The 17,686-nt window shown below is 40.8% G+C and overlaps 1 protein-coding gene across 6 annotated transcripts in view; it reads left to right on the forward strand.

Annotated features, from left to right (window-relative positions):
• The first annotated feature begins 10,049 nt into the window (after positions 1-10,049).
• The window catches only part of MTUS1 (microtubule associated scaffold protein 1), a 121,176-nt gene continuing 113,539 nt past the window's right edge, over positions 10,050-17,686 (forward strand). For 4 of the 6 annotated variants that reach the window (XM_069013969.1, XM_069013972.1, XM_069013973.1 and 1 more), the window contains exon 1: positions 10,368-10,463. The gene's annotated coding sequence lies outside the window, so the exon portion shown is untranslated. Of the gene's footprint in view, positions 10,126-10,350; positions 10,464-17,686 lie in introns of those variants that run through there. The other 2 variants (XM_069013971.1, XM_069013970.1) reach the window with 2 other exon arrangements.

Genomic DNA, 17,686 nt, shown 5'->3' on the forward strand with positions numbered 1-17,686 from the left:
AAGCAACCAGCTGTCCAACATAGGAAGAATTCCTGACACAAGTCAGAGTGACATTCACTGTTGAGATCTTCTGGTACATCACAGAATGACTGTAGGGAAACAGTACAGACTTCCTTAGAGAACAGCACCACCATAATGATTTCAGCAGGTGAAATATAATTTAAATTAATATTTACTTTTGGTTCCTACTTGATGGGCAGCCTCTTCATGTAAGACAGCTTTAAAGAAAACACCCAACTCTGTATCCTAGACTTCTCTCATGAAAAGCTCTTATCAGAAAATACAAAAGACTGCCTGTTTCACAAGGACAGATGCCACATTATGGTTCTGTATAATATCAGTGAGGATACTGATATTTTTGAAGAACATAGTGGAAGCTCGTATCTGGCAGCTGCCATGTCTCTGTTGTCTCTATTAGTCACCTCCATTTTTTTTACAGGATCTCCTTTCAGTTGAATAGTGTTGGAAGCAAAAACGTAAAATGAGACTCGGGAGAAGTCAGCTGCTAATAAAAGGTTCCCCTGTCCTTTCTTGCTGACCCACTAATTTAAATGCAAGCAGGTCTGCTGTGATATCAGAGAAAGCCTCATTTGAGGTGTGCTTGTGCTTACTCATTAAAAACAAGTAAGTTTCAGCAGACTGCTTCTTGGAAGTGCTGTGACATACATCCTCAGCTACAAATGTGTTTCTTGCATTTTTTTAAGCAAAGTTTGTATTATTATCTGAAAGAAAAAAGTACTGCAGTAGTGTTTATTTCACTGCCTATTTTACCATCCAGTCATTGTGGTAAGAGAACAAGTAACCAAAACGAAAATTCCTTCTTTGGGACACAGAGATTTTGAAAGCAAGGAAGTGGATCATGACTCATGGATCTCATTTTTTAAATATGAAGAATAATCCCCAAATATGTATTTTTTTCAGTTTAAGAAGTGAAACCTAGAATTTGTAGATGTAAAAATGAACATTAACATCTTTCCCCATAACCTCTTATGTTCTCTGAATCGTGTAGCAAGTCATTGAATTCTTTCATACTATCCTCATGTATAAGGGAAATATGTTTTAAACATTTTACACAGCACATTGAAACCTCTTCAGGAAACATGCAATTCAAGAATTATATTTTATTCTATTACTAGCCTAGGCAAATAGTTCTGATCCTCACCTATAATCAGAAGTCTTCAGGTTTTTCACTAGAATAAAACCTTATTAGCAGCAGTTCCTAAACTATACCCAAGATATGAAGAGAGGTTAAAGCTTTTGTCTACTTGCATACAGGTTTACGGTAGGACAACAGGTCCTTTTCAGAAGCATTTTACACAATATTAATTCAGTCCCTGGGAGAAATGTACTGTCTAAGTGTCCCAGGATATATTTAAAATGCCCACAGCTCTCCCTGATAGATTACCTTTGCTAGCTTGCATCCAAGCTGTGTATGTAAAAAAAGAAAGTGCTGACTATAGCAAAAGGCTCCACTATACCTAGCCTTTATTGTCTTCACTTTCTGGACTGGCAGGATTAATTAAGGAATTCTGCAGCTTCAACTTCCACGGAGACAGCAGCACTGAAGAGGAAGAAGTAATCAGCTCGAGTTGGCACCACCATCCATTATAACAATATTCACAGAGACAGGATCAGTTACTCTTATTAAGAGTGCTGCCTTTTATATCCATTTTAAACACTGCAAGCTGCTCATTGTAAATGGCAAATGAAATCCAGAAGTACAAGTTAGTGTCCACAGTATGATACTTCAGTCAATTTTCTATGATACATAAAAAGTAGGAAAAAAAAACCCCAAGCATACAGGGATTCCTTGGGGGAATTCTAGTCATTCTAGGCTTAGAAAATCCTATCTATTACCATAGTTTCCATTTCAGACTGTGGAAAATTATAGAAACTGACAAATGCCCATGAATAGGAGGTTCAGCAAGAAATTGTGGTTACAGAGGGCACCATGTGGGACAGCAGGGATGAGTATTCTTCCGCTGCATATTCCAGCTCTGACTCAGGAGTTTGTCACAACAGAAAACAAGTTTTTTATAATTCCTTGTGCAAATTAACTGACATCTGCCTTCAAAACACTCCAACAATCATCTTGATGGCTTATCTGTGTGCTAGCCTTGAGTTCAGCTATAAGAAAGCAAGTAGCTACTCACAAAGAAACTACTATGTTTGTTCCAATTCCAACTTAACTATTCTTCCTACTGCCCAGGACTACCGACCTATCAGAAAAAAGAAATTTAAGTGAAACCAACAAAAGAAATAGATTTCCCAGACACTGTTAATGCTAATAATTTTGTAACTTTGTATGCTTGGCTTTTCCTTTTTTCTTACAGTTCATTATACTTCAAATTAACCCTTAAGACTGCACAATAGCCAAAATATCTAAAACACTAATTCAACATTTATTTAGTATGTAAATACGACTTTATTTACACTGTCATTACAGTATGAAATATGAACAACACATAATTTCACAGATAAATCATACTGAATCCCAGGTGAAGAGTGCTGTAGACCTGTAATACATGCCTGATATGTGTCATTCACCTGCAATTTTCCAATAAAATAATGCTGTTCTTATTTCAGATGCACCTGATTCAACAGTAATCTTGTCCAGTTTATAAAGGTGAGTGGCTTGAGTCCTAGACAGGGCTAAATTTTCTTATGTAAGGTCTGTCCAGCCATTAATACTATGCCAAGAACAACAGACTTAGGGTTTTCTCCCTAGCAAAGCTTCCTTGGTCAGTTACAACAAGTACTGGGGCAAAGAAAATTAATACATCAGGCCTCTTCTAAGGAAAATAAGGATTGGCTTGAAAATGAGTCCATGTTAAGATCTCTAAGTGATCTACGCTGCTATAGAAAACACAGGCTAAAACACATCAAGTGCAAATAAGAAACCTTTTTTCCTCCCATTGGATTATTTTCACTCTAAATTCCATATGTGTTTCCTTACCTTCTTCCTTTTGGCTTGGTTTACCACCCAGAAGGGAAATATCGTACATTTATTTTCATTTTCTTGCTCCCATTGGATTAAAAGCATTTCTTTAAAATGACAGGCAGAAAAGACTAGTGTTTTCTTGTTTTTCCCTGATCTCTTACTGTCCATTCAGTAACCTTTCATGCATAGAGAACATTGTTCAATTTCAATCACCAAGTCAAAAGCACATGCTATCCTTTCATTAATGTTTGAATTCATCCGTCTGTGTTAGAGAGGATGGGAAAGAGAAATGGAAAGGGTTTAATTCTCCACTTATCTGACTTTGAGCAATCAGTCCTAAATCCTGCCATAGGCTGCTTCAGCATAGCTTCCCCACAGCATTTCGTTCTATCCTGTCTCAGTGAGGCCCAGGAGGGGACATCTTGTTGCCACAGAACTGGTTTCAAGCTTTTCCTCTCTCTATTTTGTTGGGGCAAGCTTCTGTTTAGTACACACTACCTTTATAACAATTACTCCCATTTTTTCTGTTGTTTCTGTCCTGTTAGGTTTATCATACTTCTAATTAGGACTACTCCAGCCAGTGTGAACAATGGCATAACTTGCAGTATTAAGGTGCTGTGTGTCTAATGAAATACACATTCACATACATAGAGATCTGAAACCCACAGAAGCCATTACTGATAGAACAGGATCTAAGCAAAAGCAGTGTGGTACACAACATTACATCGTCTTGTGAGCTCAGAAGTACCATCAAGTTAGCGCCTATTAACAACTTACTGTGTATCACCTGGTTTGCAGAAGTTGTCAGCATGCATTACTTTGCATTTACTGTTGGAAAACCCTGTGCAAGTTAGCTTAGCCTCCTCTCCTGACAGAACAAGTCACATCATCATGTATTTGCTGCTGGCTAAGAGCCTATTCATCCCCATGTCCATATTTACCATGGTGCAAATGATACTTGCTAAACCCTGCTAACTTAATGTCACATCCAAGCTTCACACCGTGGAGATGCTGCAACAGCAGTATCATTTATGTGTGCTGTAATCATAGAAAAGTGACAGAAGCAAGTAATATTCACCACCATTTAAGCAGCTGACCTGCTAGAGATAAGAATGAAATTGCTTTTACTTCAGCAAAACTTTATTTTTTTAAGACATTAGGTCTATAGTGAGGCTAGTGATGAAACCACTGAAAATTAGGAAAAGAAACTGCCTGTATGATCTTTCCCTTCTATTAATTTCCCTTAAATAAGTCTTAGTGCTAATCATTCTCCTGCAGCCCCCTGTTAACCACTGTTATATAGCTGAAGGCTTGGAGCTCTTGCACAGGCACAGCTCCTAAAGGCTCAGACCCACTTGTTTTCTGGCAAGACACTTTCAAATAGGTCTGTGCAAATACTCACTTGGAATTTTTTCTTCACTTTCATTTTTCTGCCACAGATGGTTCCTTTAACAGAAAGATCTTAGGGAGGACTTATAGGAAAAAAAGTTTTCCTTTATATAAACAAAATAAAACAAAAAAAGCCACCCAACCCAAAAAAAAAAAAAAAAAAAAAGGTAAGAATGTGTTGTGCTGTCTCTAATAGCTAGATTATCTCTCACTTCTGCAGCTTTCTGACTCATCTGCCAGCATCTTGCTTGGAGAACCCCTCCACTGTCTCCTCTTATTTGTAATCAGGTGCCACAGAAATTTATTGTCAACCATCGTCTCTTTATCACATCAAATAACCCCACCAGCTAGCATCTCTTGGCACTTTTTTTACAGGTCTCTTCCTCTCTCTCCTTTGACCAAATCACTCATCACATTAGTATTCCTTTGGTTATTTAAGTATCAGCTCCAGTTCAGCATGACTGAAGACCAGGATTCTAAATGTTCTTTCTGTTCAGTCATTTCCTGACATCTATAAAGAACACCACTACTCTCTTAGGAAGTGGGCAGGTTTCACTGGAAATATTCACATTGTGGCAATACGTGACTCTCTCAAACGTCTTCCCATGATCTGTGATTTAACCTTTCCTAGCAGCCATCCTCCCAGCCAGCATACTTTTGCAAGGTTTAGCCATCTTCCTTGCTGTAATATCCCTTCCCTGTTGACTTGACAAAGGCAATTAAATTTTCAATTGTACTGACGTGGATTGAAGACACTGCTTTAAGGATAACTCTGCTGGTTCATTGTGTTCACTATACAACCTTCCCCCTCACCTCCCCAGAATAAACAAATAGCCATATTTGGGGGGATTTTGTGCATAAATCTGCCTATGTGAAAGTGTGTTTGCTTAGGAAACAGTGTATGTGGAAAATGCCAAGGTGTAACAGTTCGCACAGAACAGTACAGTTGTCATTCTGCATATGGCTATGTAAACCCACTGAAATGACAATAAGAAAGGGGGGAAAATCAGCCCATTTTTTATCTAACTACAAAAGCAAGTAATTAAAATCCTCTAGAAGAGTAACACACATATTTTCTATCACTAATATCAGAAAGAAAAAAACCAGTCTTGATTTCTTGACATATTAATAGGAATAAAACAGTTTAAAAGGTTATTTTAACTCCACAGAAGATAAAACTTATGTTATTTGCCATAAGAAAATGCTTCCTAATATTATTGAACAGATTTGCTCTTACCAATTGTGCCAGAAACCATGAGCCCATTATTTAATGTCCATTTAAGAATAATGGAAGGAAGGAATAAATAATTAATAACGGATGCAATGTAGAGGTTTATCCCACAGATAATGGCCCATGAAGGAAAGAGTTTATTACATTACAGAATCAAGCAAACTACAATTAGTCTAATTGTTAGAGCGTTCAGAGTATTTTCTAGTTCTTCACCAGAGCTGCCTGTAAGTAGGTCTGAACCTTCCCTACTTGGAAAGCATATGGAAGAAAAATTACATATGTAACTAATTTAGCCAAGAGATCTGTTCACCAGTACTTTTTGTGAGGATATACACAGTTGATCTGATTGTTTTCTAAACTGTGGAGGAAAAATACCAAGGATTCTTAGAATGATGTTACTTGTAGCTATTACAGGTAAAATCATCAGCAAAATTATGAGATCAACCCCAAATTACTATCCAAAGACATTTTCAACATTTTCAGCAGCACTACTCGATTTTCTCTGGTATACCTCACCAGTATGTATGCCTCACTTCAAGGCAGTAAGTATACAATTTAATTCAAATAAGTTATATGAATGTGAAGTTTGTGGTAAAAAAAAAAAAAATTGAAGAATATTCATTAGTAATTGAGCCTCAGAATATAATGAAGACTTTCAACTATGGTGCTATACTTTTCTTAAACCAAAATTGGCACTGGCCAGCAGAAAGGTTTGTTTTTTATTAATGCAGTACTTTAAATGTAGTCTGCATAAGCAAAGGGGAACAGTACTTATCACTTGCCAAAGAATTTGAATGCAGTTATCCACAGTCATTACTGGCCCTCTCTCCACATAAAAAAAAAAAAAATTCATCTGGCAGAAGTCAGCCTCCTGATGCCACAGAATCACCCATGAACACACTGTTGTGTAACATAAACAAATCCACAACATAGTGTTTTCCCAAATACAGCCAGGATAAGACTTATCACAGACTATAAATCTGCCACAGCCAAGCTATTGCAGTGTTGAGAGCTGCAGCCCCCAAGTTCTGGCACCAGTTTTCTAACCAGGAGCCCACAGCTTTGGGCCATGTGCCCCCACTCCCCACACCAGAAGCAGCAGTACCTTGGACCAGAATCTCCAATAAGTAGTGTGAGAAGCACCCAAGCTGTCAGTTATTGACATTCCAACTACAGTCCTCTTGGCATCTAAAGCATTTAATTCTTGAGTTAGGCTTCAGTGGGGTCTGCACTTAGATTTTGGCATTTTTCAAAAGCATGACAGGAGGAAGGGCAGGTTCTCTCAGCAACTAAACAAGCAGATATAAGACCTGGAGGGTCATGAGGACAACAGTGAAGTCCTATCTGACACTTCCCAGGAAATTCCCTTCATCACCAGGCCAGAGGCTAGCTGGGAAGAATGTCTTTCATTGTGCCTGCTGAAAATCTGTTATTCTGAACAAACTAATCCACATTCATCGGACCAGGGAAGCAAGGCATCACTTTGCAATGCAACAATTAAGGTCCCTAGCTGGGAGCAAGGAAATTTAAATTTCAATTCCTATTACAACACTGCTTTTCTAGCCAATTACCATATAATATTAAAGTACACAAGCAACCATTAAGAGTCAGGAACAGAAACTGACTTCCCTAATAACCTATTCAAAGCCATCCATTACCCTGGATACCAGCAGGACACAGACTTGGCCATCCTGTGCTGCTGCATTTTTACTGTTATTGATACTCAAGTTACCTGGTACCATTTCAAATTATTTATACCTGCTGCAATCATATCTATTATTAAAGACAGACATATATTCTTCTTGGAGTATGAATGTATCTGAAAGTATCTTTCAGAGGCAGTTGTGGAGCCTACTCCTGACTACTCCTACTGACAAGAAACAGGGAAAGAATATAAAAAACTCTGTCCATTTATTCCCTTTCCCATCTATTCTGATATTTACCTCTTGCTTTGGTGTCTGCAATTCTTTCCCATGCTTTATTCTACTTTGTGGTCCAGGTTACTTTCTCCCTCGTCATCCTTTGTCTTTCATTTCTCTTATTTAAGTGGTTTTGCCTTTCTTCCCTCTTTTTTTCTCATTTCCTTCCCTTCAATTTCAACATTCAAAGACATGATCCTGCAGTCTTCCTCCTACATTTATGAAACTCAAAAATGCAAGGACCAGAAGAGCTGAGGAAGGAAAAAAAGCAGAGAAGCAAAAGTAATTATTATTATTACCTCTTTTTAAAAGAATCTAAGTATCTGATTTTCAGTTTGATTTTTTTTTTCCTTGATTGCTGCTGTATGAAAGGCCTAGACAAACAACAAAACCTGGAAAAATTAAAGAGCCATCAGAATGGAATGGTTGCAGCGAACGCTGAATGAACTGTGATCTTTGGCAGGATAAAGATCAACACCACAAGCTTTCAGCTGTAGCGATCAGTCGATACTTTCCAGACCATCCCCACGGTGACAAAGACAGAGGCATTTTTAAGTTGTAATTGAGATTAGCCTTGATACATACAGTTGGAGCCATGCCTGTGAACTTTGCTAAAAGGCTGGCTATGTAAACTATCTATCATTCAGTTTCACATGAGCAGTAATCTAATGACACCACAAAAATCTCACTATGTCCCTTGCTCCACACGTTCAGCCACAGCAGCGGACTCATGCCAGGGCACTTCAGCTGTGCTACTGAAGTGTTTGCCTCCCAAGGTCTGGAGCCCCATATAGACTCTCCTGGGGAGCCCAAGTTTTGCACAATGCTCAGTATTGTAGCCCAAAAGCACTCCTGCTCTGATCCAGCTTACCAGATTTGCAGTCACGTGCTAACTGAAAACCCATACATTATAGTACTGACTCCAGCATGCTTTGGATGAAGCCCATAAAGACACACAAGATTGCTTTTCACAGATGGGAATAAAATATTTTGTTTGTTACTACTAAGCTAACCACAGTAAAAATAAATAGTTCTCTTTCATGTGGTGATGAAACAAAGCAATCATGCTCTATTCCTTTTCTAATTATTAGGTTGAAAGATTCGGTGTCTTCCTGGCATGTTTAATCCTGAATCATATTCATCACATATATAAATAGCCAGCAACTGTATATAGTAGAGAAGGGCAGAGAGGAAGGTCAGGGAATTAGCTTGATGTCAAGAAAGCATTTCCTGTGGAGTCACCAAATCTGTCCTGGATACAGACTCCTCTGTTGGCATACAGGAAGCCTGAAGGCTACTGTGCCCTCATGCACCAGACTTGCCAGGTAAGCGCCTCCATCCTTGCTGGCATTTGGAAGCTTCTCCTCCTCAGAAATCACATAGGCGTAACTTACTTTCTGGGGCTTTGTAATAATGAGTAAAAGATTTTTCCTCTCTGCCTCATGTTATGGGCATTGCCACCACTGTGAAGAGACAACTTTAGTGCCGAATCCCCAGCAGCTAATCCACTGGGTCAGGGAGACTACCACAGTATGAACCTTCTCCACTAAAATCTGAGTGGACAGATCCTGGAGGGAAGTACTGGCTCTACTACCACTGAAATCCAGGATGTCAAGCCTAAATAAGTGGCAGCAAGTAATACCATGGACAGAGTGCTTAAAAGAGTTACAGCAGAGTTAAAAGTTGTAGCCAGTCACTAAAATCACACACTTTCTATTTGGTTTGCATTTATAAACCACTCTGCATAAACACAATTTTAGGCCAAGACTATCATTGCACAGCTTAGGCCATCAAGAAAATTATGCCTGAACCTCCTGAGACTTTTTGTTGTAACCTGGACATTGCCTTAGCATTGCTGTACACTGTTTCACTAACCTCAGACCCATTGCAGCTCTCAGCTGGCTTCACAGAATCATCGAGGTTGGAAGAGACCTTTAAGATCATCAAGTCCAACTGTCAACCCAGCTCTGCCACTAACCACTATATCCTATCACCAGGCGCCAGGTCCAGACGCCTCTTAAGCATCTCCAGGAGTGATGACTCCACCACCTCCCCGGGCATTGCAATAGGTTGCAGAAACAAACTTCTTTTCCACGCTCCCTCATTCGGGACGGCAGCAGCGGGCACGCGAGGGAGCCAGCCGCCTCCCGCAGCAGCCCGGGGCGGGAGGGATGGCAGCCCGGCACGGCGGGGGCAGGGCCCTGCCCGGAGAATGCGGCCCGGCCGGTCCAGGCGCTGCCCCGGGCGGGTGATTTAGCCCGGCTCTCCAGCACCGGGGCATCCCACGGCTTCTCACCCCGCGCGCCGGCCGTGAAGCCACACGCGGTTTAGGAACTGAAGCGAGGCCAGGCAGGTTTTGTCGCCGTCGGTTTTGAGTTTGAACCAGCGCACTTTGCCGGGCTGGAGCAGGGCCCCCTGTCCGCCGAGCCCCGCGCCCCCCCCGGTCCCGTCGGCAGCCCGCAGGAAGAGCGGTCGCCTCCCCGGTTGCCGCGGCAGGATCCTCCTCCATCCCGTGCGGTATTTTTAGCCGCTGACCCAGTTCCCCCGCTCGGCTACCTGCGCCTCTCTCACCGCCCGCCCGGGCCCCCCCGCCGACAAACGCACCGCGCAGGGCCGGCCCGGCCCCGCTGCCCGGCCAGCGCCAGGTGAGCGGAGTGGAAAGCGGGGCTGCTGCGGGGCAGGTGCGGCCGGAACACGGCGGCGGCGCCTCGCTCAGGACGGCCCGGAGAGAGCGCGGGGCTGCAGGAGGGGCGCGAGAGCCGCGACACCAACCCGGCGGCGCTGGCGAGGAGCGCACGGGCTGGGGCTGGGGCTGGGGCTGGGGCTGGTGCGGCGCTGTCGGGGCCTCCGCGGGGGCGGAGGGGGGGCGGTGCCGGCGGCGAGAGCGGCCGCGGCGCAGTTTTTTTCAGCGGCGCCGATCTACAAGTGAAGGGCAGTGTGTGAGCGCCGCCGTAAGTGCTGACTTACTGTCTTTTACAGAAGTGTGAGTGCTTCTCTTTCTTCCCTTCCGTTTCTTTCTCTCCTCGCTCTCTCAGCGAGGGCTTCCCGGGACGGCCGGATAACGGGGCACGGGAGCCGAGCGCGGCTGGGGCAGCCCGGGCGCCGACGTGCTGGCGGGGGAAGCGGGTCACTGCCGCCGCTCCGTCCTGCTCCAGCTTGCTTTCCTTCTTTTCTCTTTGGCCGTTCCCGCCCGCCGCGCTTCCGCGGGCCCCGGCGAGGTGAGGCTGAGCCGCGGCTTCGGGGAGCAGCGCAGGTGCGGCTGCAGCGAGGCCCGCCCCGAGGGGCCTTTCCCCGGACTGCGGGCTCACAGCTTCGGGGGGCCCGAGTTGTGCGTTTGGAATTTTCGGTATTGAGAGATACGGAAATTGTATATTGCTGGCGTAGTTTTTTTAATCTAGATGAACACTGACACCGTGCTTGATACGTTTAAAATGCTTGCTCTTGTGCACCCGGGGTGCTTTGGTCCTGCACGACAAGCACGAACACTCCTGAGATTTTTAAAGGAGTATTTTTAATGGTCTCTCCTCTGCTTGCTGCTATTTATACCACTCAAGGTTGGCGAGGAGAGCCAGAGTTTGAAAAGGACATTGAGCTTTAACTTGATACCATTGTTCCAAGGCCAAGGCGAGAGAGTGCAGATATTTAAAATAAAACAAAACAAAGAAATGCCCAGAAAACAACCCCATGAAAACACCCTACCCCTCTGTTTTTCTACTGCATGATCAAAGCAGAGAACTGAGCATCCCCTTCTGGTTAGGGTATGTAGGTGATGTTCTGTCATGGGGTCTGAGCCTGTGCTTTGATTTTATTATTTGTTTGCTTTATGTTTATAATGTGATGGAACAGTAGAGCTGGTTAAACCCCACACCGGGGGATTATATGAAAGATGAAAGTCTCACACTGTGGCAGATGCATGACTTTCATTTAGGTGAAATAAATAATTACTGGTCACTGCCTATGCATTGTAAGGTCTTAGAGTAGCTGTAATGTAAAATATTAACACTTAAGTCTAACGAATTGGATGATACCTATGTTGTTGAATATATATTCACAGGTGATCAATTTCTTTCTTCTTTTTCTGAATTAATTCAATACACTGTAACACTTCTCTTCCTAACTGAGGAGAGATAAGCTTTTCATATAGTGAAACATAAATTTTGGGAATAGAAAAGCTTTAACCTTCAATACCTGTATCACTAAGATTTTTCAGAGTGGATGGTGATAACTAATATGCTAGGTCTCTGTATCTGGATTGCTAAATAAGATTGGTATTAAAAATTGTTTATTCCTTGTGACATGCACCCTGCTCTGGTGGAACTTCAGAGCAGCATTGCAGCGTCTGGCTCGCGTGACTGTAGCCACTGGGGTTAACTTAGTTCTCCTAGTGCTAATTATTGTGGGTGAGCAATAGATTGCATTTGAGCTCTGTTTTTATGGAGTGTAATTGTACGTGTGGTAACAAGGCTGTACTAAAAATTCATGTAGTCAGTTTTAAAATATTGCAGAGCTCTAACTTCTGGCTGAGATCAGTCTGCTTCAAAACTGTGGCTGAAACAGTGATCGCAGTCTGGTAAATCTGATGCTAAAACTTTACCTAATATGATTTTCCATTCAGGGTAAGCATTATTCTGTATGTAAAGGTTCCATAAGTTGAAAATATTTGAACAAATGTTACATTTTTAGTAGCTAGCCCCTTAAATGGGCTTCATGATCTTTCTGAGCAGTTGCTATTCAGTAAATAGGAAGCCTTACTGTTGGATGCATAACTGTTCCTTAATTCTCGTGTGTTTTACTTACAGCTGAAATCAATATCTGAGAATTGACTAACTGCAAAAGTGCAGTGTCAAGGCCTTGAAGAAGTCAAGATTTGACGGAGTAATGACACTCTAAATGCATTTGGGGCTTCTGTTTCTAACTCTTCCATTTTCTGATTTCAAACGTCCGTCTGCACCCACAGATGGAAGAAGTGGGTTTCTTTTTTAGGCAGAGCCAAGGTCTTGTACAAAAATGTCAAGTTTAAGGAGGCTTTTTTTTAAAAAAAATCTTGTAGGACTTACTATTGAGCTGAAATTTAACTTGTTGGGTAGCTAATGGCCTCAGCAATCTAGCAAAATAATTACTAAGATTTGTTATAGGAACTGTGGAATGCAGATTAGCCAGCTGATAGTGTGGGACTTATTTTTTTGTTTCTTTAAAAATAAAAACACACTTATGTTTTTACACATATATATGTGCCATGTACATGTATAAATGTATATGTTTTGTATAGAAATGTGGCATATTATATATTCATATAAGATGCTAAAGTGTACCACTGTTGTATTTTGATTGTTTGATGTTGAGAGCTAATTATGTGATCAGAAGTGCCACGTGTGGTATGTATGAGTCAACAGAAGCTCCTGAAGTGATTGCCTGCCCTACGTCCCTATTTCTGTTCAAGTCATTTTGTTCTATTCATTCAATTTCATGATGCATCCTGATTTACTGTTTAATTGGGAAAATCAAGCATTTTTAGTTGCTTTTACCCCATTAATTCAGAGGATTACCTGGTGAATTTGTGGAATGCTCGTTCTATGGAGTAGTTTGGAGTTAAACCTGGAAGAGGAAATGCTCTTTATTCTGCTTTATTTGATTGCAAGAATTAGTGCTTCTTCAGTGTTTGTTGTGTGGAACTGGCTGTTGTACAGTTTGGTTTATGCAAACATTAACGTGAGAATGATAACAGCCTACTTCTTTTTAAGGGGGTGCTTGCACTGTGGAGTTTTTTTCCTTTTCCTAATTTATGTATGAAGATGTTTTTAGACTCAGTAGTTGCTCTGATGGAGGCATGGGAAGAATTGTTTTCTGCTTTCCTATTTTCTCTATGGTTGTGGAGATGATTCCACAGATTATGCTATGCATAGGTATGCTTTATTATCTGATGAAAAAGTCAGTGCAAGTTGATGATTTTGTGTCTTCCAAGTAAAAAAATAGTATTAATTATGAGTCCTAGTTTTCTATGTGAGTAGGCTTTTTCAGTACCAAAAAGTTATGTCAGCATTTAAATCATACTGTTCAGTGGGAAATTTCCTTTTTCCCATCCCTAGCACCTATCTTAACTTCAGTTTTATTTCATGGACTTCTTCCCTTGAATGAATTGCCTTAATCCTTTTACACTAAGTTACCTCAAACTGCTTTAGTTACCACTCTTTGGTTTTTGCATCAGGAAAAACTGAAGCTGCTGTTAGTGGATGACTTTGATGTGATCTGTGAGTTGCCCACTTGTATCGACCCCCCCCAGTCTCTGTTGTTATTCCTCTTTAGATGGTTCTGTTACGTCTGTCCTTTTGTTTGGCTTTGTCATAGAATTTATTTTAGCCTTTCCAACTCGGCTAAGTTGCTCTCAGCAATCTTCAAATATTTAAACATTTCACAATTATTTTTCTTTTGGAATCTTAGATAACTATTTAAAAAAATGCAAACTAGCTCATTTTTGCATTTAATATAAGTGTGGATTTATGGATTGCAATGTGGTAATTGTGCAGGGAAATGAAACTAGTGCACTCAAGGCACCGGGAGTCGAGATTTTGTAACCCACATTGGATTTTGATAAACTAGTTCCTAGTGTAGACCCCTGTGAATGGGGCATACAGAGGTTGTCTGCATGCTCAGAGTGACAGTGGTTTTCAGCTGTACAGCAGAATCCCTGAGGTGAGGTAAAACAGTTGGAATGTGTGTGGTGTAGCACTTCATTCTAGTGGCTAGTATTCCTAGTATCTCTGATATCTTTTACTCTGTACTCTCTATACTGTGTCTAACAGGAAGAAATAAGACAAGCTTTCTTCCAGAGTCAGTTTCCCTGCTGTGATTGCTCCATTCATGTCAGTGGAGAAGTGGACAAGCCTTCTTCAAGCAAAACCAGAGTATTGAAGGAGGAATTGTCATTACTATGAAAAACATGGTTGTAGATACATTATATATATTTTTTTCCCTGATCTCCTGTCAATGTATGAGGTCCATATGGTGTGTTCTGGACTTGTTAGTTTAGTTTGATGGCATTAGCTGACATCAGTGAGGTCTAGATGGAGTGATCTGTGAAATGGTGCTCCTTTTTTCTTCAGAAAAGAGATCAGCTGTAAGCCTATGCGACTGGCCAAAAAAGAAATTATTTACATCATTGGGCTCCTAAAAGAGTGTGATTGTACTCTTGGATGAGTGTGAGTAGTTGCAAGTGTTAAAGACTGCCTTTTGCATCCATTCATCCCCTGTTGGAGCTGTAGCTGAGGCTGCTGCCTGGTCATGTCTCCAGCGTTGAATTGCAGCAGACTGAGTAATCTTGACTGAAGAATATAAAAAATAGGAGGATTTTGCTGCACAATCATGCCAGCAGGGTTTGGGAACTAAGGATCTGTATGCCATTGGGCATTCTGAGAGCATAGTGGTAAAGAGTATTGGGCTGATGAATAAACTGCTGTTAAACAAGAAAGACAGTGACTTGTCCGTTAGCTATGGTTTGTGTGCCCATCCTCACAATTAACATGATCTGCCTTTCTTATTTTATTTGCTGTGTACCTGTATGCTTCTGGTGAGTCAAATGTAATTACTCTTGCCTGAGGATGCTAAAGGTAAGATAGTTGGACTATTTCAAGACCATGGTGTGAGACCATTTTTAAACTGGAAGTAAAAATGGAAGATGCTGCTGTGCTGGCTTAGGTATAGCACACATCCTGTTAATACATAGTCTACAAGAGTCATTCATCAGTTCTTGGACAGAATCTGAGTTTCTTGCTCTTAATATCTGATTCAAATGTTCTAGTGGAAGTGAAATATTTCTTTTACTGTGATTATTAGAGGTATTTGAAATACCACTGATGTGACTTTAAAAAGAAAGGCAGGAAGTGCTTTCATAATATTTTCCTCAGGTTGGTATTTTTCTTTTAAAAGTGTTTGAATTTACAGAATTACAGTTTTGCTGGGAAGTACCTCTTTCCAACCTCCAAACCGAAGTAGGACTATACCCTGTGCTAGATCAGGTCAGTCATGTCAGGGTGCAGCTGAGTCTTGCAGATCTGTAGTTGGAGGTTCTGTAATCTGTTTTGGGTATTCTAGCAAATAACTTTGTTTACAGAAAGAAATAACTTGAACTAGGATGGTTGATGAGCCATCATCATAGGCAAGTGTTGTTATCGAAGTTAGTTGGCAGTTGTACCCAGTTTTGGTACTGAACTCTTACAGGTCAAACACAGAGACTTTCAAGAAAATTGATTCAAAGTAAACTGTTGGTGGCCCTTGCCTCTGAAATGACACTGATCAGGTGATTCATTACCATAGCTCTTTATTGAAGCTCTGAATTGCAAGAAGATTGTAGTTCTGCAGTTTTCTGAATGCTGGTTCCTGCTCTAAGAAGTTCTCATATGCTCCCCTTTAAGCCTGTCCTTTCATCCAGCTGAATGAAGTTTTGATGTGTCAGATGTACTTAGCATTGCTTTTAGTTTGAGAGGAAAAAATTCTCCAAGTTTTCTGGGAGAAATTAGCATGAAACTTGACTACTTTTAGTGGTATATGGTTAAATGGTGAAAAATTGGAAGACTGCTTTGTGGATATAAGTAATAGCTTGATAAAAAATTATTCTGTTGAAAAGTGGCATATATACAGTGTGTAAAAGTGGAAGTATGTCTGTCTTTACAAGCTTTATTTAAAATTTTTGGAGTTCTGGTAACCAGTGCTATGCAGTGGTCAGTACGACTTTCACTCTGTGGAGCAAAAGCAACATACACAGCTGTTGTTACTTTTAAACTGTGTCCAGTTTTAGAGATGTATAAAGGATTGATTGGAAATTGTCAAAATTGGATATGTTTCTCACTTTGAGTTGCTTTTGTTATTTTCTTCTCCTGCTTATTTTATTACTTTTGATGTCTTGAATTCTGTGTTATTTGATGTTACTTCTCTGTAGTGGCAGTATTTCATACTGGTAGTTTTCTTGTGTCTGTCTTGACCTTTAAGTTGCTCAATTAAAAAGACAGCTTATGGCAAACCCATTCACCATGAACATTTGGAAATAACTGGAGTAGGTGTTCATTTTGGGAAATGCTGGCTGGTACAGAAAAAATATATGCAGCATGCATCCCAATATTAGGATTACTTATATCAATATTACTTCACCATTTAACTTGCATAAAACTTAATAAAGTAAAATAGTGTCAGGATGTTTTCCTCTTGAATCTTTGTGATGTTCTTTTGGGAAAAACTGAAGAATAACTTGAAATTTGGTTTGAAAGGCTTTTAACACTCCTCTCTGTCACAGGCAGTGCTTTTTTGGACTATCTGTCATCTGCAATGATGTCACTTGGAGATTAAACTCTTCTGGTATTTTATTGATGGAGTTTTACCTGTTGCAAAGCATGAACTTCCCTGACACCTTAATTACTAGGCTTTTATTTAAACATTTGTTAAACCTTCTACTGATTTGCATTGGTTTTGTTCATACTTAAATTGTGCTCTTTGGGGTTAGCAAACCTAAATGTCACAGTTTTCAGAAAATGCAAGTTTTAATGAGTCCCATCATTAAATCAGTGTATAACTTTCCCAGAAACTGAAGAACTAAACGTAATAAAAAGTGAACTGTTGCATCTTGATTCGTGGCTCACATTTGTCTGAAAGCTGACTTTTGTTGGTGAAGGAGCTGACAAACACATTAAAGCTCAAATAAACCCAAAACCCACTAAAGTGAAAGGATGGGTTGTTTGAAGAACTAATTTTTGCAGCAAGATGTATGCAGTATTAGGGTTGTTCCTGTGGAACGTAAAAACTAGCTTCTGTTCGTGATCCTCTATCTTAGTTCCTGGGAGTATATGTTATGCTCAGCATTTTGGACTGAAATAGTGAGCTTGTTCAGCTGGTCTCTGAAATTAGCACTGAAATTGTCTTCTCATACTGTTTTTCGGCACAGAGCTTTAACCTGGCTCATTAGAAAATCTTCTGTGGAGATTGGACAACTGTACTTGGTGTGCTTGAGAAAGCATCTTCTGTTGTCTTTGATGCTATGTTCAAGGTTCTCCATGTAAGGCTCAGTGCAGTTTGCTGCAGGTGATCCTTCCTGCTTTTTTGTTGTTTTGGTTTGGGTTTTTTTCTGTAAAAACGTTGGTTGAAACTAGATGGTGCTTTGTCCATCATTGCATGTGGACTTTGTGATTCCCTGTAGGCGGATTGACAGCTTTTGGTTTTGCA

The sequence above is a fragment of the Aphelocoma coerulescens genome, chromosome 4 (assembly GCF_041296385.1).
Source record: "Aphelocoma coerulescens isolate FSJ_1873_10779 chromosome 4, UR_Acoe_1.0, whole genome shotgun sequence".
Classification (NCBI taxonomy): Eukaryota; Metazoa; Chordata; class Aves; order Passeriformes; family Corvidae; genus Aphelocoma; species Aphelocoma coerulescens.